Raw genomic sequence first — 26,668 nt, 5'->3', positions numbered from 1 at the left:
GATGAGATTGTTCTAGAAATCTTAAAACACTGTAAAAATTACGCAGAACATGTTGAAATTGTTAGGTCAGGGCAAGCAATCATCGAAGTTGTTACACATATGGCTGAACTGCATAGCAGTTTTGCCCTGATTTATCAGGTGCACCTGAAAATGGGAGAGGAGGGAGAAGAGGAAGGCTGCAGAACAATAAAACTGTTATACTGCTAGCCATAATAACTAGCACCTGAATTAGCCTTGGTTGAGTATGACACTTTGTCACAAAGCCTGAACCCTTCGCTGTTTCCACGTTTCTGTGCATGTCAAAATGTGTCAGAGCCATGGAATGAGATAATCTAATATCACAGGCATACCCAGAAGGCCTTTTAGAGGCACGTTTTCAAGGTGGGTTTATCTATGTAGTTGCATGGAATATTCTGTATGTGACTTCTGAAAAAAAAAATATGTTTTCCCCCTTCTTCTGTTCTCTGCTGTATGTGAGAAAATCAGTTGTCTGGTTTTTCAGAGGCAACAGCAAAACAGGTTGCGTGGCTGAAAGTATTATCAATATAATGTTTCTTTTGGGTAGTTGAGTTGTAGCCTAACACATATCTTTCCCCACCCCCCCCCTCCCTTGGCAGGTAGGAGGGGGACTGAGTAGGACAGGGCAGAAAGAAAAAGCAGAAGTACCTTTTATCTCCCTAGTCTCAGAGACTGTGAGGCTATTTAATGTATTGATGAAACTTGCTCTTTGGGATTTGCTTTGTTTGCCTAACACCTTCACAGGGCTACACGCGTGCTTTTTCTTGTGAACTTTTAGGTGAGGTGAAATAGAACGAGATACCTTGTCTTCTGTGATTCCAGTAGATTTCTCTCAGCAAACACAAATGGTAAAAATTACATTTTCCAGAGTATTTATGATTAGGCCATACAAACATGGTTTTGAATGACACTACAAGTATCAAAGATTGTGTGGACTGTTACATTCAACAAATACAATTCTTAAATTGTTTCTAATGGAAATTCTAATATCTTCATTAACCTGGGTTTTACTCTAGTTAGAAATACATGCAGAAGAGCAGTTAGTGAATGTGGGAAAGGGAAGAAAAAATTATTCTTAGGAAAACTACCCAGACTAGGGAAAAACAAGCCAAAATCTGTTGTCTAAAGAGTATTTGCCAGTTGTCTTTGCTGAAGAAAACAACTTCCAGATTAGGTATTTTTGCCTGCCACTTTCCCAGCATAGAATAAAGCAGATCAGCATGTGTGTTCAAAACAATTGTCAAAGGCTTGCTTGAAAGCTTACCCAGTTCACTTAAGCATTCCTTTACAATGCCAGTGTTTGTCTGGGTCATGAGTGCAACAGAACTGATGCAGTACCTTTTTTTTTCCCTAAGGCAACTGTAGCAAAACTGTTAATTCATATGTTGCACTCCTTCCAAGTGTCCTAGATCACCCATTTATCTTTGTAGTTGATCACAAGCTAGACAAGACTTCAGTGTCACCACGCTGTGTCTAGGGAAGCATCTCTCTTCCTGTTACTGAACCAAGTCAGGTATAGTTGTGATGATATCATGTGATGCTGTATTAAATAAATCTTTTCTTGGAGGTAAGAGGAGATCATGTATATGACTGTCGATGTGCTAAATGTATTTCCTTCTTTACCCTCATTAACAGGTGATTTTGAACTTTAAAGGAAAAATAACTCTTTATTCCAGATCATATAGTATGCTTTTATAAACAATTTTAGTAGTGTCTAATGGTTGTTATCTTTACCTAATGAAGAGGGAGGATAAGAGCTTTAAGACAAAGGATCTGTCATAATGCTTAATGGGAAACTTCTTAGCAGCTTTTTTTCACAATGAAACCATTATGTTAAATATACTGACTGTATCATAACTTTAACTCAATGGTTTCAGGTAATGCATTAAAATACAAGCTATGCTGTCCCTTCTAGGCTTTCACAATATTAAGTCATGAGCTATCAAGCCCCTGAGGGAGGAGTTGATGGAGATATAAAATACAACTCCCACCCCCCAATTCTTGCGGGTTAATCCCCCACCCCCCAGTTCTCAATTCTTTTAAAACCAAAATGGAGGTTTCAAACTCTTTGTTTTTCTAGAAGCCTGAATTTTCATAACTGTTGTGACAAACTTGAGAATTTGTGTTTCTGTGTGTTGTTTTGTTTTTTTTTTAAAGCTATAACTTGTTGATAATGTTCCCAGTCTACCAGATGGTGTAATATTGAAATCTGTTAGTAATGGGTTGCATGGTAAAATCAAGCACGCTGCTGCTTATCCCATGTTTTTCTGAACTGCAAAAAGTGAATAGGTAAATATACTTGTTCTGCAAGGACAACGCAAATCTGGCTTACAGGCACCAGCCACTGCAAAACTACTGTTGTAGTTTGTATGCGCTGTTTTGGACTCATCTTTTCATTAAAGACATAAAAAGAACATAAACTTAGGAAGAAATTTGAAAAATAGTTGAAGTATTTCTGATGTTTCACTGTGCCAAAGAATGACGAAGGAATGGAAGCTTACACTAGTGATGTATGGGGTTTGGTTTTTTTTTTTCTGGAAAGCCTCTGAATTTTTGTTTTTCTAAGACTTAGGCAGGTCTGTTACTGCTCTTAGGTCTAGCTAGAGCACAAGGTATGAAGTGGTGTAGCATAAGACTAAGCAGCTATTTCTATCTTATATAAGAAAATGAGTAGTAAGCTCTAAGGGTGCTATTTTACTATTTACTTTCTGTGTAAATGAGTGAAATGTAACTTTAAAAATCTTGTGAGGAAAATATCTCTGGTATATAGGTGAGCTCCTTTCTTGAGTTGCATAAGCAGTAGTTCACTTTTTTTCTTTTAGACTGCTTATTGTTCTTCTTAAAAGATTTTTATTGCTGTAGGTCTAGAAAGGAACCTTTCTAGACTGCATGGGTTTAATGTTTTTTTGTTAGTTCCCATTGCCAAATATTGATCAGCTGAGTCATTTACATATAGATAATGGTGTGAAGTCAAATCCAGCTTCCAGTGTTGATTCAACATGAAAAGTTTGGTTATAAAATTACTTATGAACAGATTTGCTTGAAGTACATCAATCAGCTTCTGGTTAACTCTTATATGAATGATCCTGGAAATCATAAATGTCTTTCAGATGCTTTCTTAGTTAGCATGAATGTGAGGAAATTGTTCTTCTGGGAAGTCTCTAATAAAATGCAGTTAGAACTTCTTATCCATGCACACTTAGGAAAATATAACAATTTGGTGGTGTTGCTGTACGTACTGTATTTTCTTTATGGTTACCTTATATCTAATAACAGAATGCTCTGCCTCACTGAAACATCCTGAAGTGATAGAACAGGTAATGGAGCAGGGAGTTTGTTGCTCTATCTGTTAATGCAAGGGTTAAGCAGAAGGCAGAAGTAAGCAATTTACTTAAAAATAATAATAATAAAAACGTGAGATGCACCTTCTCTACTCCAGTACTGTGAAGTAACTTTTTATTGTTCAGAAGTCAATTAAAGGGCAGTTTTGAGTCCTTCAGACTGGTGCAGAACAAAAACCTATAGCAAAGATAGCATTCCCCTGTTTCTACCTTGTGCACTCAAATAGACATTCTGACACCTTGCTGATTGCCCTATGGAGTGTATTAATGTCTTAATGTTGTTGATTTTTATTAAATGCCTCAGCTGTGTTTTGATCACGTTCTCTGGAGGCTAGTGAGTCCCAGGAAAAGGGAAACATCTGTGCTCAGTGCTGTTTGCTACTATGTGTGTGAGTGGGTAGCAGTTAATGTAGTCTACTTGGATAAACTTTTTCTAAAACTTCTTAGGCAACTGTTGAGAGTGTACGCATACAGGTGCGTGTGCACACACACACAGTCAGTATGTAAAAGTGCTGTATTGTTTCTTGGAAGTTTATGGAAGTAGTAGTAAAAGTTCAAAAAGTAATTTGTTCCTCGTAGTCACAACTATGACTTCAAAATGGTTATTCATTCTTAGCAGCTTACATGTTAAGGAGATGATTTAAAAAAGAAATTTGCAATTACTTGTTTGCCAGTGACTTGGAATAGACTTTTCAGACCTCTTCCCCTACATTAACAGTATTTTTTTCCCTCCTTAAAGGCTGGGTTAAAGAGTTAGGTGGAAGTAGGGAATTACAGCTTATGTTGCGAAGCATTGTCTTTTGTTCTTCTCTGCACAGCTGCCTGCCAGCAGGTCAGCCCCTAGGCTGTACCTGTGTGTGGGGTTATTCCTCCCTAGATGCAGGACCCTACGCTTGCCTTTGTTGAACTTCATTAGGTTCCTCTCCCTCCCAAACTTTCTGGCCTGTCCAGGTCTCACTGAATGGCAGTGCAGCCATCTGGTGTATCAGCCACTCCTCCCAGTTCTGCACCATCAGCAAACTTGCTGAGGGTATGCTTTGTCCCTTCATTCAGGTCATTGATGAATAAGTCTTAGTCTGCTGTACTTCTCATTTAAGCATAATTTTGTGGTAGCCTTTTAAACAAGAAAATGTAAAAGAACACATGGATTCAAGACACTTTAAAAGTATCTTTCTTGGTTGCGTACCACTTTCATGTCATGTGCTGGCATGTGCATTGGTTTTGCTTGGTAAGTAACTTATGTTTCCTTATTTGAAAGTTTTATTTTCCCGTTAAAATCTCTGAATGGGAAATAACATTTTTAGGCAGTAATTGATAGAATCCCTTCTTAGTCAGTAAAGTATTTATCTAGTCATACATAGCTCTGAAGGCAACCAAAGCAAGAGTACTTAATCTGCAGATCGTTCTCTTGATTAAAATGGAACAAAACCAGCACCTCTGTTAACCTAGAATGTCCATTTGATCCCCCCTTAAAAGGAAAGCAGTTCTTTTGATCAGTGCACAGAAAACTGAGGAAAGAAAGTGTCTGTGCTGTCTGGAGTAGCTTTTGAAGACTCCTGTATCACACCTGTGGGTCTTCTGTTGAACCCCCTAATATTTTGGTGATGCATGTTCATAGCTCATAAACAAGACATGTATAGGTGAGGTGTAGTACTGGTGCTAGCAAACTTGCCAGACTTCTATTTGCTGTGCTAGAGATCATAAGAAGGTAGTAGGGATGATAAGTGGGATCCAGTGAGAGGTAAAATGAGCAGAGATTTGAGGAAATTCAAGGAGAGACCTCTCTTGATAGGGACAGAATAGCTTGCATTGCCATCCAGTTTATTTTTTTGTTCAAATGTACAGCTACACGGTTGCTTCATCTTCTCTTACCCATCTGTTTGTGGCTGGACCTCAGATGACCTCTGTCAAGAGATGAATATGTAGTATGATAATATTTCAGATGGGCCAAGCAATGTTTTTGGTATATGAGCAATGTTTTTTTTCCTTCCACATCCTAGTAGTGCTTTATAGTGATGAAATTTTGCTTAAACTAAAGATTCTGTCTGGGCAGAACTGTAAGATAGTTTGAGCTGTACGTTTGAGTAAGCTTTTTAAAAATCTTTTCAAGCAGTGGAAATTTCCAAGCTTCACAAAAACAAAACAAAAAAACCAACCCCCCCAAAAAAAGATTTTAAGTTCTGGTCTAGTAACAGCTTTGCAAGAAGAGAGAAATATGAAAAGGAACCGCAGACATTCTGGATGTCAGCCTGCGAAATTTTCCACTATTTCCTTTAATAACATGCAGGCATGCTTATATTGCTGGAATTTCAGTTAGAAGTCTCATTCTGACGGAAACTTCAAGCTACTTGATGAGCAAATGCTCCCTGAAAATGAATTGTCAAGAAAAAAAGTTCTTACTTGCAAGAACGTCCATAAACCACTCCCATGCTGGTTACCAACTACCTATCATATTAATCTTGCCTTCACTTTCTTGGTTTACAGTTTAACAGTTACTATTACTAGATGATTACTGCCAGGTGATGGTCTGTCTCTTTTTGCTTCAGATATTAATTCTAGACTAACATTTCCAATAAGGACTGTATGTTGCTAGAAGTCTTAATTGTCATATCTTTGATATACTAAAGGAAGAAAGACATTAGGAAACATATCCTGTTCTAATCATATTCATTTTTAAAGTAGTTAACTTTAAAACCTATTTAATGGTTATTTATAAAATTATTGTAGCTTCAGCTACATTGGTGAAAATCAAACTGAAGTGATCTGCAGGTTCAGCCTCATTTGTCTACCTGGAAGCTCTTTTCTGTTTAAGAAGTTCTTGTTTACCAAATGGCTCCCTGACCTTTCTCCAAGATCTAGAGGACTCTACTTTGAATGTGCCTTGTCTTTCTGTCACTACAGATATTCATTGTTGACTTATGCTCTTTTGGATGAGGGCCTAAAGAATCCTTTATATAATGGGTTGAGGTTTTTTTTTTTTTTTTTTACTTAAATGCTGGGGTGGGAGCTAAGGTGGTACATTGTGCAAAAAGCAAGCAACATCTCAACAGACTGATTTCTTTCCAGTACTAATTGAAAATATAAACCCAGAGCACTTTAAATGCATTTCTGTGGAATACTCTTTCCAAGGCAGTGTGGTACACGTTTGCATGTCTCAGGCCAAGTCAGGGCTATTGTGCATCCTTCCTGTTACCTCTCCTCCCCTTGCTCTGGGACTGAGCCCCTTGCAGTCAGCAAACAGTTTTAACTCAAAATTGTCCATTCCCTCCTTCCTGCCAACAAAAAATCCTGAACTCCAAAACCAAACAAAACCACCTAGACAATGTCTGGCTGTCAGTTCACTCCTAGTTGCACAAACACCAGTACTAGTGCAAGGGAATGGGTCGGGTGGGACTAGAGCAGCTCTATCAAAACATAAACTGGATGGAGTTGCTGTAAAACATTGTTTTCAGAAACAAATGTATTATAAAAGAGAGATTCAGGTACTACCTGGATGTTGGAGAAATTCAGCTCCCTTTGTCTACCCTGGGGTTGTAACTAGAAAGAGTTGGTGGAGTTAGTAATTATGTATTATTACTGGTAGTTCCTTACATATTGTATCTGCACTGGAAAACTAATTTCACTTAAGTCAATAGGGATTAAGTAGGTATATTGAGTGCTGTTCTGAAAACTGATGTTGAGAAACCTGCAAATATTTAATGTGTATTTGTTACTACTGTAGTGCATATACATATTGCTAAGCAAAATAACTTGCTGAAAGGGGTAACTACTGCAATAATTCTATTTTGGGGTAGAATTAATCTATCAAATGGATAACATCTGTAGAGACTCAGAAGATCAGTACCCCCAAGCTGTTGGGTCAAGGGTTGAAAGATTTTTAACAGGACTGTAGGATTAGACTTAACCTCTTAACGTAACCTGCACAGCTAGGACAAAATAAACAATTACATGCAAAGCTGAAGACAAATTATTGTACTCTGATGAAAGTATGTTTACTATAGGAATCTATTTCTAAATAGAAACATACTCAATGTTTATATGAACACTTGTTCAAAAGGAATCTGTCAATGCCTGTATACAGATTGATAGGACATAGGTCAATTTAGAATATAGCCATCTTACCTGCAACTTCACAGAAGTGATGGAAGTGGGAAGGGTGGCACATAGCAGTAATCAACAGGATCATCAGTCTCAATACTTTTTTGAGCCAAGGTGGCAGTCTTTCCAGACCTCCAGAAGCAACACAGCTGAACCCTTTTGGTTGGTAATTGTACTATGACACACGGTTGCCAAAATACTTTTATTGTTTTTTGGATTTAGGGCCCTGTTTAATGTCTGCTTAGTATTATCTGGGAACTTTTTTTTCTGTTTTCTATCTTTAGGTTGCAGTTATGGATGCAGGGGCTCCTCAGCCAGGTTTCAGGACAGGTACTTGACTGACTGAATTAACTTGGACCAGATTCTTTACATCGGAGTATCCAAAAGCCTTTTTTAAAGTATATGACTGTACTTGTAACTGGAATTAACTCTTAGCTGACACAGGTTCCACTGGTATGGAGGTTCAGCAAATATTTTCCCTTTAGGATAAGGGCAAACCCATGAAGTGAGCGGACTTGATCAGAGGCAAAGCAGTCCTAACTCTTGTTTCTGATTAGAATACAGCAATGTTTTAGCTATAATACAATCTCTTGAACATCAGCAAACTATGAAACTTATATGATGGGCCTTTTCTGATGGTTTAAGAAAAAGATGGGTCATGAAGCTGCAGTTTAATTGTAAAGTAAACTTCCTAATGTCTGACTGTTAGGTTATAATTAACTGTTCATTAGTCCATTGTCTTTAAACAGAAATGGTTCTACTGAGCATTTCTGTTACCTAGAATTGAAGAGGGCTAGTTATTTCATTTTTACTGATATTTCTGTAATGATTCACCTTTTTCTTCCTCTTTCAGAACTCACAAGAACTAGCAGCATCCTATGTACAGAAAAAAAACTTAGGGTTTTTTTTCACTATTCCTTAGGGTCAAGTTGGTTTGAAAGTTTATTCAAGGTGATGAGGTTGCACAGGTGAGACTGAATATCCTGGCATGCAAAAATAATCCATTGTGGTTGCATTTTGCATTGTTTGATGCAGCAGGGCTCCATAAAGTTTATTTGTATTGGAGGATCTGAGAAAAGACAACAAGCTTCCTTAGTTGTGTGCTATTGCAAGGTTTTCTTCAGTGGACTCATTTCCTGGACCAAAGACTGCTCTCTGGATTAACACACTGAGTAGCTTTAACTTTTAGTGCATTATTTTAGGGTACCTTATTTAACTCTAGCATGATGTGGGCTTGTATAGCCTTAGTTGCTTCTATTCATACAGACTATTCAGTGTCTACCACAGCACAAGGGGTTTTTGAAATAATTCTAAAAAAATAATAATCTAGTAACTTCCACCTTAAATATTGAGACACTAATACAGGGTAGATGTACTTATTATGGATCTGTTGCACCAGATTGGTGGTGTCAGCTGAGGATGTACCACATTTGTGGTGGTGTTACTATGGCAACTGCCTTCTAAGAGCTGTCTCAAGGTCACTCATCAGTTGTAGCCTGGAGTGCTTGCTGCTTAAGCAAAATACCTACACCAAACAATTCAGGAAATGATCACTCTGCTTTGAGAAAGCAACAATAGGGATGCAAAGCAGTATTTTATTTTTGGGTTGAGGGAAAGGAGATTCTCTTTAATTACTCTGCATATTCATTGGTTGGATATTTGAAGGCTCTTAGAAACATTGAGGGGCAGATTTTAGTTGAAATGTAAATGGTACGTAATCTAATATTAATTATGTGAAGATTGTCTTATTTAAAAAGCAAATCAAAACAACAACAAAAAACATAGAACCTGTAGAAGCTGAAGAACTTGAAATTAGTGACCAAGCCTGAAGTTTACGGGGCAAAAATGACTGCCTATGCCAGTGAAAACTTGAGATAGTGAAAACTTATGCTGAGTTGAGAATTTAGTTTCTTATACTTATGGGCTTCTTTTATGAAACATCCAGATGCATTCCCACACCTAAATCTTTGTGGATGTAGTTAGAGAATGTCAAATACGCCAAGCAGCATTTTCAGTCTAATGCACAGTGATTCAGAGATAAGGCTAGAGAAGGGGTTTGTTCATGAAGTGGATCTTTGTGTTTGAGGTTACAAGAGATTCTTTTATATTACATGCATAAAGTTGAATCCACTAGACTAAAACTTGATTAGAATGACAAAGTGCTATTTCCTTAGTTTGGATAGTTACCTGACTAGTTTTATGTGGCTTTTTGGTTGGTTTTCCTTTTTGGATTTAATGTTGCTTCTCTTCTTTCCTCTTGCCTCATTTCGTGGACTAAAATAGTGGTACAGGAGCAACAGAAGCAGCCATTAGATTCAGCAGTTGATATTATGGCTGACTACATCTCAAACCTCTTTCAAAAAGTTGTAAGCTTTTGTTTTGAAAACATAACTTATTCAGACAGCAGTTTAACTCCTCCTTTTGCTTTTTAGGCTGAGCAGACCAAATTCTTCTAGCTTCCTCTCAAAAACATTTATTAGCTGGTCTCCCCCATGCACCTGTTGTTTTTTAACTTCTGGTTAGTTTGTAGGTTTGGGGAATGTTGTTATTTCCCAACTGTACAATTTTTTTGTCTCATACTAAGAAATACTTTACGAGTTGTCTCGAGAATAATTTCTGTTAACATCTCTGGAGTTGTGGGCCAGGAATTGCTTCCTATAGTGTGATCTAGATTTGGTGCCATTCTCTAGAACTGCATTTGGAGATGTCTATTTTTAAATAAACATAACCAAGACTTAAGTCTTGTCTTCAAGACCTTTGAGAGGTGGGATTGGTTGGAATTTTTATACAAGTGGGTTCTGTGGACAACCACTATTGAACCTAAGGAGCTCCATCCTTGGAGTACTACTAGTCTAGTACCACACAGAAATGATGGGTGAGCTGGTACTTCTATTTCTAGATGAACAGGATATACATATATTTGAGGGAATGAAAACATGAGAGCTAAGGATATCAGGTTAGTAGTAATCCAGTCTCTTTCTACCCTAAGTAAAACAAGCCTAGACTGTAGTGAGAGGGTAGAAAAAATACATGCATTTGAACTGTGGATAAAAGGGAGTTAAGAAAAACCTCTGCCTTAATTAAGGTTGCTCTTTAAGAGTCATACATGTTAAGTGTTTGTATCTTTTTCACCAAAGTAAGCAGACTGTTCAAATTTTAACACAGGCTAGTATTTTCATGTTGTAATTTATCCATTGCTATAGTGTGAGGCCATAGCAAAAGAACAGTTTCCATCTGTGCCACAGAACAGAGGTTTCGAGGGCATTTCCACAGGATATGAAGTAGTGGCATATACAAGCACTTCCTTGTGTACAAAATGAACAGTCTTACACAGGCAACTGAGAAATTGTACATGGGAAAGCATTTACTAAGAGGTAATTTGAGCCACAGGGCTAGTATCTGCATTGCTAATTAACAGGGACATGCTTGCAGTCTGAGGTACGGGCTTATCACCCCAAAGCTGTCAGTGCAATCCCCTAGCTGTACCATGACGGGATGGCTATCTTGTTGCACTGGTCTGTGAGCCTGTGCTGAGCTCCGGGGTAAATTTATCCAGATTGTAAAATAAATTCTTGCTGAATGCAACACCTTGGCTGCGCTGCTGGTAAAAGGTAGCTTCAAAGCTACCTAAGTCATATTCATGAAAATGACATTAAAAGAAATCATTGTAGAGTGGATATATCATTATTATCCACCTATGAGAGAAATATTTGTATTTGACTTTATGTGCACTCGAGGATTTTCCAAAAGTAAACAGGCTGGACTTGTGGGTCAGCCTTATACTCTAAAATACCATGAAAAACATGGCTGTATCATTCCTATTTAAGAACTGTCCAAGAGTTCATGAGAGAAACAGTCTGATCTTCCATAGCTGTTACAGATTTCTTGTGGACACAGCTAATTGATACCTTTTAACAAAACCAGGTGAGTTAAGATCCTAGACAGTGGCAATGTTTTATTCCAAATATATGTACTGGTTATAGCCAAAATAGATTAAAGTTTAGCTATGCTAATTGTCTCAGCCACTTCAAAAGTTTTTCTTTGCAGTAACAAGGCTGCTTCAACTTTCTAATGTAATATTTTGAACAAAAGGTTGGATGCTTTCCTATAGTCATACTCACTCTCATGAAAATTTCTTCTGTTATGGAGCTTTGCTTATTTAGTAATTAGTAATTTTAGTCCAATCCAGTCTCAACTTGTTTTTTCTGGAATAATAAAAAACTTGCAAATCTTCCAGGCTTTTCTTTCTCCCCAAATAAAGTTAGCAAGGCACTTCACCACAGATTGATTCATTTAGAAAAGATTTTAATGTACTGTTATTGTTAAAAACAACAAAAAACCCACCCTGCCAACAAAAAAAACTCTGCATGAAATGGAATGTTTCTCTTCTAGAGTTACACTGGCTCCACAGCATCAACAGTGGAAAAAAAAAAAAGTAACTAACAGCCCTGGAGAGACTTTGAGCTATATCAGTTGAAACAAGGACACAGCTAGGGCTATTGGTTAGTCTAAAACAAAAACAAAACCCCACCCACAAAACACCACAAAAGAATACAGCTGAAAAGTGGCTTGTTCTAACTTGCCTAGTATATTAAGGTAGCATTTTTACCACATTCGTGCTAAATTAAAGGCTTCACTTCTGAACTGTAGATTTCTGAAACTGCTCGGACTTTTTGCTGTATAGTTGCACAGGATGTCCTCGTGTATTTCGGTATTACTTTCAAGAACCGTGAGGAGGCATGGAGCACAATGAGTTCTTAACACAAGATTGGCCATCATCAGTTAGTTTATAGCTAGAGGAATTTGCACTGAGATTTGTTGCATAAGACAATGTTCTAAGTGTGTTTTGCAGAACAGATGAAGCAGCTTTAATATTAAAACTTTAACTCTTATGACAGGATATACCAAGTAGGCTCAGCCAAAACAGCTCGTTTTCCAGAAAAAATTACCACAGGCACTTTTTTTTGAAGCATCCGGAACAAGCCGAAGTTGTAAAGCTCTTTACCCACATTTCTAATCAAATCAAATTTCTTTGTTGGCAGCTATCTTAGAATGAGAAAACAACTGCTAAGTGCAAGAATTTCTTGAGTGTGACATTATCTGGAATCTGTATCACTCCATGCACTCAGTGCTTGCAGTCCTAGATAGTATCTCTGCTAAAAGGCTAGAGAAACAGAGGGACAAAGCACAGATCAAGAGTGAGATAAAACAAAGAATACTTAAATTTTGTAATAATTTTAGATAAGCAGGAAATACAGCTTCTAGAATTAAGGTTTTTTGGTTGTTTTCTATTTGGGATGATTTGTTTATCTTGATATTGCTGCCATATATCCAGATGTGACTGAACTGTCTCCAGGCAAAGTTTACCACAACACACTTCTATTGCTGTAGCTACAAAGATTACTGTCATCTTGGAAATGTTAAATTCCATATTAGTTACAATTTACCACGACAGAGCAGAAGCTACTGATGTCAGAATTGGCAGAAGTTAGTTTAATGCTCTCAGAGAAAGTTAAGTTCTTGCTTAAGTGCTGTAAAATAACATGGAGATGGCCACTAATTCACTGTTTTGCTAGCAGTCATCTGAAAGATTGCAGTATCTGCCATGTGCATATAAATGTGTCATGGTCTCTGCTAGTGCTAACACTATCTCTAGGAAAAATGGGTTGTTCTTACACCCTAGACTTCTTGAAAGAGTTCTGGCCTCCAAACAAGGCTTATCTATCATGTGATATGGGTGCTTATGCATACAGGAGTGCTCAAAACCCGTTTGTTATTACCTAAAAGACAAGCAGATGCTTATGCCTGTTCCCCATTTGTTAGCATCCTCCAAATGCAGAAGCACTGGGATTGTTTTCAAAGGCATTATCTTTCTTTCAGTTCACTGTTATGTAAACTCTGCTTTTTCCTAGTAAGTCAATCATGAGCTTGTCAGGGTTGGTTTGATCTTGAGAAATGCTTTAAAAAAAAGTGTCTTCAGGTCTTACATCAGTGTCCTAAACTTCACTATTAAAAAGGTATGCTAAAAGAATTGTTCCATCAGTGTCAAACTATATGGATGTGAAAACTATATTACTATTAGCTAGAGCAAAGGGGGTGTCCAGAATTCTATTTTTTTTTTTCTTTTTGGGGTGTGTGTGTTTACTTTTGAAATGAAACTTGTGCTTATGAAACACACAATGATTATGAAAAAATAATAGCAAACGATTAATTCCTAATTTCTAAAGCAATATGTAAGCCTTTATTTGGTATGCTGTGACAATGGAAGATTACATTAGCTGGCTAGGTCTAAATAACTTTAACTGAATTATTAGCTAAAATGGGCTAAAAAAATATTTTTAAAAATACATAAATCTCTCTATCAAACTAACTTCCCAGCTGCTCCTAATTCTTTCTTAAATATTAAATTACTGCTAATGAGAAGGGACTTGACTGAGGTTAAAAATAGAGCATGTTGAACTTGAGGCGAACCTTAATAACTTTTCCAGCTTTTATAAGGATTGTATTGTGAATTGTGTACTGTTTAGTTGTTTTCTCACTGATTAAAAGTATTGAAACAAACTTTATTGCGAAATAAAGTTGCTGTCATTGCTTTGTTTACATTTTTGATACCTTATCTAAATGTTACTTTACAAATTTGATGCAAAGTTCAAGCTTAGAGATGGGATTTCTAAGCCTTAGTAAGGCTTTTTTTTGTTCCTAAAGGCAAAACATACTGCTGAAGATGTAGAACAACTGAAATGTGTTTATTGTCAAAGCCTAAAACAAACTTGTTTACTTGAGCTTTGGATAAAGCCAGTGTGGCAGATAGGATATTTCACTATATGGAGCTTGTTACTACGGTCTTGCAGAAGTTTCCAGTGTTCTTTGAGCTTGGTTTTACACAGAGATCTTTCTTTATTCTGCTTATTGGAAATTCATGTCTTGACTTAACTGATGTTTGCTAATTACTTTATGGACGTAAGACTGATCTTGACTGAAACAATTCTGCAAAGCTTATTGCATGCATGAAGATTTGGTAAACTCTTAAAGAAAACACCTCTCTAATACTTGTTCTGGGAGTAGGTCCTTACCTCTCAACATTTATTCTTGTCCTCTAAGAATGTAGATTTGGTAATTACAGGTAATAATTACAGTCACTGTCAGCGTGGTCATTGAATAAGAAATGATGGGATTTAAAGGAACTTTCTCTTCTGAGTGAGTGGCTGTATATATCCCTAGCACTTGATTTAGGAGACTTGTCCTTATTCTGAGTGATGCTCTTGTAGTTATGCCTAGTGATGTACTTAAGGGAGAAGCAGGCCTGCTGTAACCAACAAATTTTTGCCCAATTTTCTTCCACTCAGTAAAAAAAAGAATACATCTGAATTAATTATTCTGTCAAAATGACAGATCAGTGCTAAATAGTGTTCAACAAGTTGAGTGTTGTGAGTTGCCAGTGAAGAAAAAGAACATGAGATTGAACATACGGCATATTTATACAGTCATGTTATGCCTTCCTCTTGAGTATAAGTAATTCAGGTCTATGCAGTATTAAAAAGAATACACTGGACTTTATCTTTCTCTTTTTTGGTGGTTTGGTTTTTTAAGATCTCTACATTTTTAAAAGTGTTTTTTTTTTTCTTGAGAGTGCAAGGCAGATCTATTCAAAATAACCACAAGAAAGTCATAAAAAAATCAACAGGAAGAAAGTGTTTTCCTCTTCAGTCATTTCATTTATTCTCCTCCTCCTCATTATCAGATGGCAGAGTTAAAAATAAAAAACCTGATACTTCCACATAGTTGTAGAGCTTAACTACAGAACTGACTGCCACAGAGTATTTCAGTTGTATTAATTGGTTAACCCCCACACCCCCCACACACACCCCCCCTCAAAAAAAAACCAAACCACCCAAAAACCCCAACTATATAGAAGAGAAATCCAGCTGCTGGGAAACTCAGTCCTTTTGAACCAGGAAGTTCCTGAGCTGTGTCGATTTTGAAGTTTGAGAGTATGCTGCAACACATTCATATGCTTACCTTTTTCTTTCTAGGCATTCCTACTGACTTCTGTTGGAAAGAGAACACTGTGCTAAGTAAGTCTTCTCTTTTACGTAATTGTCCAGGACTGCTTTAATTTGAGGGTTGATACAGAAAAAACATTGATATTTAGGGGGTTAGGAAAAGGGAGAAAATAATTTCAACTCCCTTAAAAAAAATGAAGGTATTTTCTTATGTTCTGTATTAATATTGTATGTAGTTTGCTCTCCTCCACCTCCCTCAAACTCGAGGAAATGCATGGTATGACCTGGGCTCAGCATGTATGATGGTACCTAATGCTATAGGCTTTTGGGGGAAACATGGGCCCTTAAAGGGCGTTGCTTTTAAAAATTGTGGGGTGGCGTGGTAGCATCCTTCTGTGTATATATCTGCCTTTAGTTTTTAATTCTCCTATCACTGATACTAGAGTTTTCTTTTTTCTGAGGTAACCAATGGTGTGAATACTTTCTTCAAACCAGTTCTTTTGAAACAATGGTGATGAAATGGGATTTCTTAGCTAAAGCTGTTCTGGGTCTAGAGTAGGTATGATGCTAATCACTGGTGGGTTTTGGTTTTGTTTGGGTTTTTTTGGTCATAACTTCTGAGGTAGCCAATCTAACTTTCAGTACTTGAATAGAATAATGTGCCAAGCTCCATACCTGTTGCTGGAGACTAGTGAAACTGGTAACTTGTCTGGACATTCTGTTCAGTGGGATTTTGGTTTGGAGAAAGGAAGCACCTCCTTCAGAACAATCTCTTGTGATAAGATCAACCTCTTGGCTCTGCAGTTTAGTAGGTACCCTGAAATAAAATTCAAGTGAGCTGGCTTGGTTAGAATAAAGTAAGGTTAAAGCAAAATGAAGAAAATTAAAGGAGGCAGTGGAAGAAAAACATTTGGAGAATGGTCTCTTCAAAGCACAGAAAAGATTGTGTTTTGATTCAGGTAGCTGTGCTCATTAAAATGTTACAGTTCCTAAGCAGTGATTTGCAGACAGATGACACAGGTTAATAATACATGGTGGAGAGAAGGGATAACTAATTCTTGTTCTTTGACTGGATGGAGACACTTGTCTAAGCATATTGTCTGTCATAAATCTACTTACAGTGAAAAAAAACCCTAAATCACAGCATTTCTATTCTGTAAGACAGAATTAATGACGTCAGACTTAAATTTTGTATGCTCTTTTCTTGTGTTCCCTCCATGGTCTGCTATGTTTATCATATTACTGTATGTCCACTATTTGTTTATAGGCTTCATCTATATGAGAATCTAACAAAGTTAGCTTCCTCCTGGTGAAAGCTCAAGTGTAGGTAAGGTTTTGTAGCTTTCTGAGATTTTAATGGACTGTCAGGTACACTGAAAATGCTTAGCAGACTTTGAAAAGAAAATGTGAAAGTGATGCAATGCCTAGATTCAATATTAGAAACTTTTCTTTTAATAATTTTGATGGGGCCCAAGAACGTAAGATTCTGACTGCAATGTACCTACACATTACTTCGCTTTCTTTTAAGAGTTTTGTGTTAAGTGTGATGTACTGTAGTAGAAAGTCACTTAACTGGACAATGGCAGTGTTTACTGAAAGAAAATGTGTTTACTGACAAGAAAATGCATTGAATCAACTGCTGTATAGCTGATATACTCTAGTTGTATGACGTAAAGGCATAAGTGGGGCAAATCACTTGGTTACCATGCTTGATACGCATACTAGATACTAATATAAAAATCTTCCAAGTGTGGAGGTGTGGCTGAATATTAAATTTAAAGCTTAGCATCAAGTTAAACTTTGAATTAAACACAGAATGACCTGAAAGTCTGGTAAAAGAGAACACGAGTTGTTTAAGTCATGGCGGATGCATCTTGGACGTCTCATTGGCAGACATACTCAAACAACGGTTCGCCTCCAGCTCAGGGTTTTACTGAATGGAAGATACAGTTCTGTTGGTCTACTTGTATGGAAACTAAAGATGCAGTGCACTTAAGAAATAGTAGTAATAAAATTCAACAGCTCTATCCTGGTATTTCCTTCAGTGCATTATATAAAAATATATAAAATTGCTTCCTAATGTTGTGAAACTACACAACTACTTAGCCATTTATCTACAAACAAGGAAGTGACTGGATCTGAAACAAAACATTACAAATGTTTTTGGCACTTGAAGAGGGAAGGATGTGATCCCCTCTTCTGTTTTTGGCAGTCACTGACCTCTTGTACTAACTTCCAGAATGGCTGCAAATCTTCCTAAAATTACTTGGAATTTCTGTGCTAATGATGATAGTGTCATTTTGGAGAGTTCTGCAGATAAACATCAGTGTTTGAGAAGTGCCATTTGTATAAGAACTCTCATGAGCAAACCTGATTTTTCTGCCTGCTGCAGGAGTCTTGGGGAGCCTAGTGCAAGATTTGCTGAAAAATGTCTTTTTAATGCAAGTTAAGGTGTTGCTTCTTTAATAGAACATTAGACAAACTAGAAGCATAAGGTTTTTATGCAGGGGAAATTATTTGAAAAGAAAAGATTGGACAAAAAAAATAAATAGAGGGCATTGAGAACCTTATTCAAAAGAATGCTTTTTCTCATGGGGGTTGAGGGGGGAGTAATCTTTGATGGTAGGAATTAATATTGGAATACATTGTGTCCAGTAAAGATGGGAGTGTTAACGAGTGTATGCAAGATGTAAAAAGTACATGACATTAATAACACATACCTGCTTAAATCAGTACAAAAAAGAATGTGGTAATACATCCTAAAATCAAGACAAAATAGGACCAATTGTGAAGTACTGTCTTGTCTTAGTAGCCCATTGTTATAATGGTACCAGTTTGTCATTGGGCTGCAGTACCTAATTATCCAATGACAGTTTTACAAATATCATAGCAGAATTAATCTAGCATCAATACAAACACTGCAAAGAAAGTCAGACCCAGTTGGTCAGGGTTTTGTTCAGTCCTTTTGAAGGTCTCTCAAGAGAGATTCCATAGGTCGTCTGGAATAGTGGTGTTCAGCCATTATTTGAAAACTGAAATTTTAACTTGTTGCAGGTAGTAAAGCTTGCCTCTTGCCCTTCTGTTGTAGGCCTTAGAGGAGACTGTGGCTCTCCAGTCTATAGTATCTCTCTGGGTGCTATGTTTCTGTTTGGTGTCTTTGTTCAATGCTATACAAACCTTTGGGTTCTTCTTTTCCTTCTCCAATTCAGCTTAATTTTTAAATAATTGACTCCTGAAATTGAAGACTTGAGTCTACCAGTGATGTGCAAAGTAGTGTTACAGCTTTCAGTTTTGTGCAGGAAGTTTTAGCCGATGCTGTGTGTTACAACAATTGGTATACAGCACATGGGCAACATTTAAAATATAATAAGATAACCTGACAGTACTGTGGAGAGACGAATTAACCTAATCGGGGAGTGATTTTATTCTGCCTTTATTTTGCAGTTTAGCTGAAGGTACTCTGCTAAGCTCTAGTCACTATGAATGTGAAATATAGTAAGATATATGAAAAAAACGGGGGAAGGGGGATTTTTAACTAATGAATTGCTTGGAATTATTATTACAGACAGCCAACTGTCACATCCAGCTTTGAATGGCAAGCATTTGTCTTGAACTAAATGAACACCTCTTGCAGCCGTACTAAGTGTACATGTGTACGCTCAATCAGTTAATTACAGCATTGAGCTAGGAACATTTCCATATTTCAAGGTCGAATTGTGTTTTAGAAATGTCACCTTTGTATTAAGTAGCTGTACTTACTCCTTACAAAGAACTAAATTACATATAAGCACTGATACTATGCATGGAAGACTTAAACTATTTTGATTTCCTTTCTTCAGTAACTTCCTTTTGGTTTTGGTCTCTGATCTTGTACTCTCAAATTTGAGAGGCTAGTTATGCCAAAACTCAGGAAACTTAATTAACAGGCCTTTTATTATTATTAGATCAGAGGATAACAGATCTAATTCTAAAAGCAAAGGGTATGTGTGTTTTTAATAATTTTTTTTAATAGCTATTTTAGTAGTCTGACGAAAAGAGATACCAATTAGACTTCTGAAAAACACTCTTAACACACCAGGCATTTAATTCCCATTGAAGTCTGTGCGTATGTACCTTCCCTCTTGCCCTCTCCCCGTATCACTCAAACACTTTTTCAGAATATGAATCTATGTTTTTAAAATGGTAATGTATCCAGAGCTTTGATTAACATTAGTTGTTTTATGGTGCAAAATAGTGTATGTACTGACTTAAATTCTATAGCTTCTTGTGCAAATACATGAATAAATGTCTGTAAGTACTACATCTGCTGACTGGCAAAATGTGCCCAAGGCAAGTCAGTGTGATTTATGGACTGTATTTCTTTCCTGCTTATGTGCCCCTCCTTACTGATGGGTGTAAATATTTCCAACAATTAAATCACTGTTTTAAATGTCAGTTTAAAATCTGCTGTAAATGAATATTCTTAATCAGAAGTTGCTATCTGTCATAATCAAGAGAGTGTTTTTTACTCTTTATAGGGAAAAAAACCCCGTATGTTTTAATTTGAATGTTGCTGGAACTCCCCATGTACCTGTGTTGGCAAAGACTAAGTTAGGATAAGAGCCTTCCAGACTTCAGCTCTCCATTTACGAGACCATTATCTATCACTGTATAGGAAAGTGAACATCACTGCTGAAACAGTAATGCACTTTGGAGATGATACAACAGACAAATAAGTCTATAGTAGTCTTTTCTGTGACCTGATGGGTGCTGCTTCCTTCCACATGAAGTCTAATAAGCAGTTACACAGCAGTGTGCTTAACTAAGTATGTGTACCAGGGGTTAAAGGAAGAAGTATTGAGAGCTGGAGTTGACAATACTATTTTAAGTGTTTTGAATGACCTCACAGCCTTAGTATTTTCAGTGTAACTTTTCTGTATGCCTTTAAAAAGCATATGGAAAAAATACTATGATGTGCCACAAGGAAATTTCTGCTCTGTTTGCCAGCAAGGTTGTCACCTGGAATCCCACAGAGCAGACTGACACCACTGTGGTCAGTGGTCTGAGCTTGCTTTCTACATGGGCTAGCCACTGGGCAGGAGCGTGGTCTTTTTGTGCTACTGGCCGAGACCTCCATCTGCGGTTGCAACTGGGATCTTAACTGGGGGAGAGGGAAGGGTGGTCTTTACTAAGCCCTTGATTCTGTTGCTGCCTGGTGTGTTGTGGATGCTGTGTATGGGTGAGGCAGTGTAACCTGTAACATGTAAAACGTAAAAATGTCCCTGTTCACTAGCTACTGTTCTAGGCATTTTAACTGCTTCGTAGCTGGCAGGTTTATAGAGAAGCTGCTCTTGGTCTTTATAGTAAGTTGATACAGCATGTTCTAACTCCTGCAGCACGGAGAAGCGGTGCAGCAACAAAGCTAACTTGGTTAGATAAAACACTTGAGTGTCTTGGCAAGTGGTTTAAAACTAAATTGGGTGTGTTCAAAGACTTTAAAGGCACTTGCCATCTATACAGGTATCTTCACTGGAGCAGCAAGATGAAGCTTAGCTTGATCAGATGTTTGATCAGATGCTCTTCTAAAGCTTTAACTTTGCAGACTGAATAAAAGGTTGCATTTTGTTCACCTGAATTCTCCACTCTGTTTTTAAACATCTGAACCAATTTTACACAAGTCTTCCACAAAAAGTTATTCTGAGGGGTGTGTGAGAGACAGTCATTAACGTATTACAGCAGGCTTCTGTGATGGAAAATGTTAGGCATCCTTAACCACAGATGTAGCTCTGCCTGCATAGGTAATGATATGCTTTAGTGTATTTTTCTATTTTAAGCAAAGATGCCCACCCGAAACCAGCAATGTTCTTTTCTTTTTAGTGCACCAGTCTGTTAAACTTATCTTTCATTCAGTAGGTCTTCTGAAGTTTAGCCTAGCATGAAACTTCAGTTGCAGTGTTGGGTGTTTCAAGGCTGTTTTAAAGATGAAGTATATTAAATTGAATGTGTGTGTATGTGTTCAAAAATAAAGTCACTGGGGCCCCTTTCCTAGACTTAACAGATGCCCTTGTGGAAATGTCTGTTGGTGTATGATTTTAAATGTTTTTCAGCAACCTGTTCTCCCCCCACCCCCCATTTGCTACTGCAAATTGTAGAATCTTTATCTGTACAAACAAAAAGCGAAAAATAATATTCTCTTTTATTTGGTATAGGTCTTATTTCCATGACCTGTAAGCTTTAACAGTGTCTGGGAATGGAAGAAATTGCATCTGTTTGGCCTCATGCATAATGCAAATGTGGCATGTTTTTAAACTAACTTTTAAAATATCTTTAAAGTTACAGGTGAACACAGCTAATTTCTAATTGGTTTTGTAAACAATAGGTATAGTCTTCAGAAACTGGAAAAATGCCTGCTGTAGACTTCTGGAAAGAGCTTGCCTGCTTTCTTGAAATATGTTTTTCCTAAATGGCTTCAGTATAGGACACAGTGTAGATCGGGTGGAGCCTCACAGTCTCAGTTGCACTGAGACATGCTGTTAATTCAAGGGCAGTCTCTTATTAGGTTCATGAGCTGCATAATAAAACATACACAGGAAAAAAAAAAGTACATTTTCAAGCGAGTGGCATAAAGTTTAGTAAAGAGTCCTCAGAATTATTCATTTTTTGCATTCTGATGCATTATTTTGAATCTTTTCTGCTTGAAAAAATGATTATACAGTCTCAGACTTTACTAGATCACCACATAAGTAACCTATTAACTAAACACTTCTAAATATTACTTAAATTTTGTAATCACTGTGTTTATGGAGACAGTGTTAATATTGCTAGTGTCATCTTCCCATCCCCCAGCTTTTGAGCTCAGAGGAGTGTAGTTTGCTTGCAGCTGCAGTGGTAGGCATCTTTCAGGAAGTGACCTTGGCTTGTATTAATCAAATTCAGAACACACAGAAAAGCTTCTTGGTAACATGCTGACTTGATGTAAAATTTTATAGCATCCATTTTCTTTTAAAATGAGGCCATCTTATAAAAAGGGAATTTGTTTGATATCTCAATTTAAAAGAATTTCTCTAAAGTGACATGGTATTTAGAGAAGGTAAAGCAACAAAACCAAACTGCTCTCTTTACTGAGAGGAAAACAGCTTTTTATATGTGTAATTAAGCCTGAAATTACTATTGGCAAAACTGTATTTTAGCCTAGCTAAACTATGAAAATACAATGTTACTTGATAACATTTTCACTGGTGTCTTACCATTTTTGAACAAGAAAAGAGCTTGGAGTAGGGCATGATCTCAGTCATCTAAGACTCTCATGATGCCTTTAACTTTCTGACGATGTATTTTAATCAGTTACTGCATCTTTTGTTAGCAGCTCTTAGGGCATTAACTTAACCTCATAGTAGCTGTATTGAGCTGCTATGCTTATTTGCATAGATTGAGAAAGGAATCTACCTGTGTCTGTTCAAGAAATGACCTTGCCCACCAGCTGGAAATTGTTTTTCATTGGCTGCCCTTAAAAGTGGTTGACTCTTCCTGAAGCAGGTTTTAAGAATTTTGCATGATAATCTTCTTGCCTAAGACTATTTTGTGAATTGAGTTACAAAAAGAAGATTGTTGGTAGTATTTTCAGCTGGCATAGCTGTTTCTAAGAGTATCTGTCTTTATCCTTTCTGGGGACCTATACAGGGGGCTAGGACAGGAATCTCTTTCATCATTACAGAGTGCTATGAAAGCCTTTAAGGTTCTGGGGTAAGATAATTTACCAGTTTTCAAACTGCATCTTTCTGGAGGATTAGTAATGGCTGCCACCTGACTAATGTTTTTTCCTTTAGGTTGTTATGTGCATTATCTTGAACAATCTACCATCTGGTTGCTTTCGGGGTTTGGAAAACTGAGTTCTCTACTTGTAACTGGCATCTCTTCTGCATGTTGATGGCATATTTACTCGTTTTACCTCTTCACAATTATATTCAGGTTCTTGTCATTTCTTTCTGCAGTGTGTTGGAGGTCTGAGTATGTTAACATACATGTTCTCAAGTGTTTCCTGACTTGACTGCTGCCTGTTTTGGAATAGTTAATTCCATATTGTTTACCCTGCAAATATATGCAGTGACTTGCCATTCTATTTGGTATCAAGTCAAAGTTGCTAATTATTCACTTCAAGATCTCTATGTAACCTACACCTTTCTGCTGTGCTGAACATACTCTTAGATTACTTTGCTACAGAATTTGCCTTAACTACACACTTTGTACACTTCTCTTCATGCTGCCTCATATTACATTGTCTGTTATTGCACCAAACTGAGAACTCTCCATCCACATGTTCGCTGTAGAGTGCTTTAGTCCTTTCCTTATAGTCTGCAAGGCCAGTGAAGGGGTGATAAATCTGTTGCTCTCTGTGCTTAAGCTGTAGTTGACACTGACTTTCCAGGATCAAGTGGGTGCAAAACCACAATCATAGATTGTGTTGTTCAGTATTTGCTTTTGTCAGCATTTTCATCAATCTCCCAGAGAAGAAAACTGGTCCCAGCACAGATTTTGGCATACTCCACCGTGGACTGATTCAGTGAGTCAGTAGTCCCTGAGATGCAACTACATTGCTGGTGATGGTATTTTGACTCTGGAATTATCTCCATTAAAATTTAAACCTGAACTGGTTAGGAGATGACAGAACCTTGGACCATTGAGCCAGCACATAGGCATACAGTGGAACAAGAAGCCTGTTCTGTGTTCTTCCTCTAGTTCTGTAATCTTAATATGAACGGAGACTAAGATAAATGCATCTTGTCTTTTCCTCTGCCACCACAGCAAGACAGTCTATTACAAATGGCTCTGGTTCAGACCATTTTCTACTTCTGTGGCTAGGTATTACCTGTTTTCCTAAGACTGTTAAGACGTGATGATTTCTGGACCGAAGAGCCACAAATTCAGTGTCCACCCTTGGAATAGATTAAGGATGACTTGTTTTGAAGTCTGTATCTTGAAATGGAGTATTATTGATGGTATTGTGGGGACTGGACAGTGGCCAGCAGTACTCCTTGGGCTGCCCAGCCTTATGCCAGTGCCGACTGCTGGCTTGGCAAGAAGCAAAGTAAATCACTGCAGCTGTGGACGGTGCATTCAGAATCCTTTCCGACAATTCTGTGCTGGTGTTCTCCCTCCCTCCCCTTTCACAAGGTCAGGCTTTCCTGTTTGCTACTCCGCGCTCGCTGCTGTCACCTAGAGCTCTGTAGTTCAGTGCTGCTTTGACACTACTTGGGATGAACCCTACCCCTTAGATTACCGACCTGGTTTCCAACTGAAAATTTGTTTTATGAATTCATTATTGGAATTTCAACTGAAATGGGGGTAAGGGGACCCGCTTCTGCAGCTCCTTGATTCTGACTCCCAGGCGTGGACTGCAGCTGCTGATCCCTTTCGTTTCCACGCTGGTGGGAGCGCTCGGCGCGCAGGAGGCGGCGGGGAGGCGCGGGGCCGCCCCGGCTCCGCGCGCCCCCCCCCCCCCCCCTTCCCGGGCCGCCCCGGCTCCGCGCAACCCCCCCCCCCCCTTCCCGGGCCGCCCCGGCTCCGCGCGCGCCCCCCCCCCCCCCCCCTCCTCATCTCGGGCCGCCCCGGCCGGGCCGTAAGGAGTTAAGGGCCGCACTGCCGCCCGCGGTCCTGGCTGCAGCCGCCGCGCGCTCATTGGTTGCGAAAAGGTGAAATTGAAACCACGGTAAACTTTTGACCCTGTAGCAGTTCTTGTGGAACGCCTGCCCCTTGCCAAGAGCGGAGGGCTTTCTTTCCCCCCTTTTTCCTGTATTTATTCTCTGTGATCGTGCCGTGCCGCATGCAGCCTCTCCAAGGGAGGGGGAGGACACGCACAAGCAAGTAGTTTGCGTGTCCAGCTAACGGGAAAGCTGGAGTACGTCTTAGCTGCTAGTACCAGCTTCCTCCTAAAACTCTGATCAGTAAACAAGCAGGAGTCCATTTTTCAGCTTCCAACATGGTTTTTCTGTGGTTAAACCCCGCCCCCCCCAACACACCAGAAAACCACCAGCCCACAAAAAACAACCACCAAATTGATGCTGACTATCACGGCTAATTAGAAAGTGGGGAAGGGAGGATGAGTCATGGGCATGCTGGCTGCAGTGAGCTTGGTCGCTTAATAAACGTGCTGTTTTAAAAAAGATTGAAGTGGTTTCTCCTTACTGAAATCCAAGGTAGAAACAGTCTCATTATTACTACTTAACTTGTAAGTTGGTGTCCTAAATAGGTATTTACTTAACTATTTTTCTGTTCGTCTGTGTCTTCCTTAGACAAAAGAATATATTTGTTCAGTTCAGGAGACTTGTAGTGCCAGCTGAACTTCGTTGCCAGTTTGCAAAGTGTCAGAGGCCCATGGTAGCCAGTGTGAGGAATTTTTATTTACATAGGGAGACTCTAACAAATTGTGGACCTAATTAGAGTGTATGTCTTTCATACAGTGCAGTGTTGGTCACAGAAAAAAATATCAGAAATATCTGTGGCCAAGAAAATTCACCTTCCCTCTAGCTTTGCCAAACCAGGCAAATTAAAGCAGCATTACGTTTTCAATGAAGTATGAATACACGATTTAGTTAATCCACGTTTCTTTCCCCTTAAACATGTCTGGCTTTTCACTGACAAAAGAATAGCTGACTTGGTTACTTTACTGCATGAGCTGCCATTTTCTCCCTCCCCCGCTCCCAAGCACAGGTATCGGCCTGCTGTTCTTGCTGGAACATTAAACTTACTGAATGTTAAGTGCCACTTAATCAAGGAGTCACTCAGCACCTTACTTAGAGTTAACATTCAGAACTCTTCCTCAACAAAGAAACTTGATTCCCGACTACTTCAGGCTGATGTTTTCACCTCTCTAGTGGCTTGTTCTTTCATCAGATTTATACAGCTTGTTCGTTTTCCTAATGAGAGATTCGGGTGGGGAGAAACCCTCAACTGCTGTCACTTGTTTTTTTTAAAAAAACTCAGTTTAATACGCAGTTCGGTGGTTAAGTGTTTGGTTTACGGCAGTGCTAGCATAGTAGGACAAGATTGGGAAGGTTCAGTGTGGGCTGTTCTCAGAGCGCTGCTGTTCTCGCTGCAGTTTTATCTGGGAATTGAGGGAGTCTCCTGAAGCAATGCCAGCAGCATCAAGGGAACAATGAATATAATATGATTAATAGCAGATCCCCTGCCCCCTCTTGTGTGCAATTCTCCTTGCAACTGCAAAAGAAACAT

The 26,668-nt window shown here is 38.3% G+C and overlaps 1 protein-coding gene across 3 annotated transcripts in view; it reads left to right on the top strand.

Annotated features, from left to right (window-relative positions):
• NCOA3 (nuclear receptor coactivator 3) overlaps positions 1-26,668 on the top strand; it is an 85,128-nt gene that overhangs the window by 3,622 nt on the left and 54,838 nt on the right. For all 3 annotated transcript variants that reach the window (XM_040609307.1, XM_040609306.1, XM_040609305.1), the window contains exon 2: positions 15,491-15,532. The gene's annotated coding sequence lies outside the window, so the exon portion shown is untranslated. The remainder of the gene's footprint in view (positions 1-15,490; positions 15,533-26,668) is intronic.

The sequence above is a fragment of the Falco naumanni genome, chromosome 10 (genome assembly GCF_017639655.2).
Source record: "Falco naumanni isolate bFalNau1 chromosome 10, bFalNau1.pat, whole genome shotgun sequence".
NCBI lineage: Eukaryota > Metazoa > Chordata > Aves > Falconiformes > Falconidae > Falco > Falco naumanni.
The sequence above is the reverse complement of the archived record's forward strand: the minus strand, read 5'-3'. Positions and strand labels throughout refer to the sequence as shown.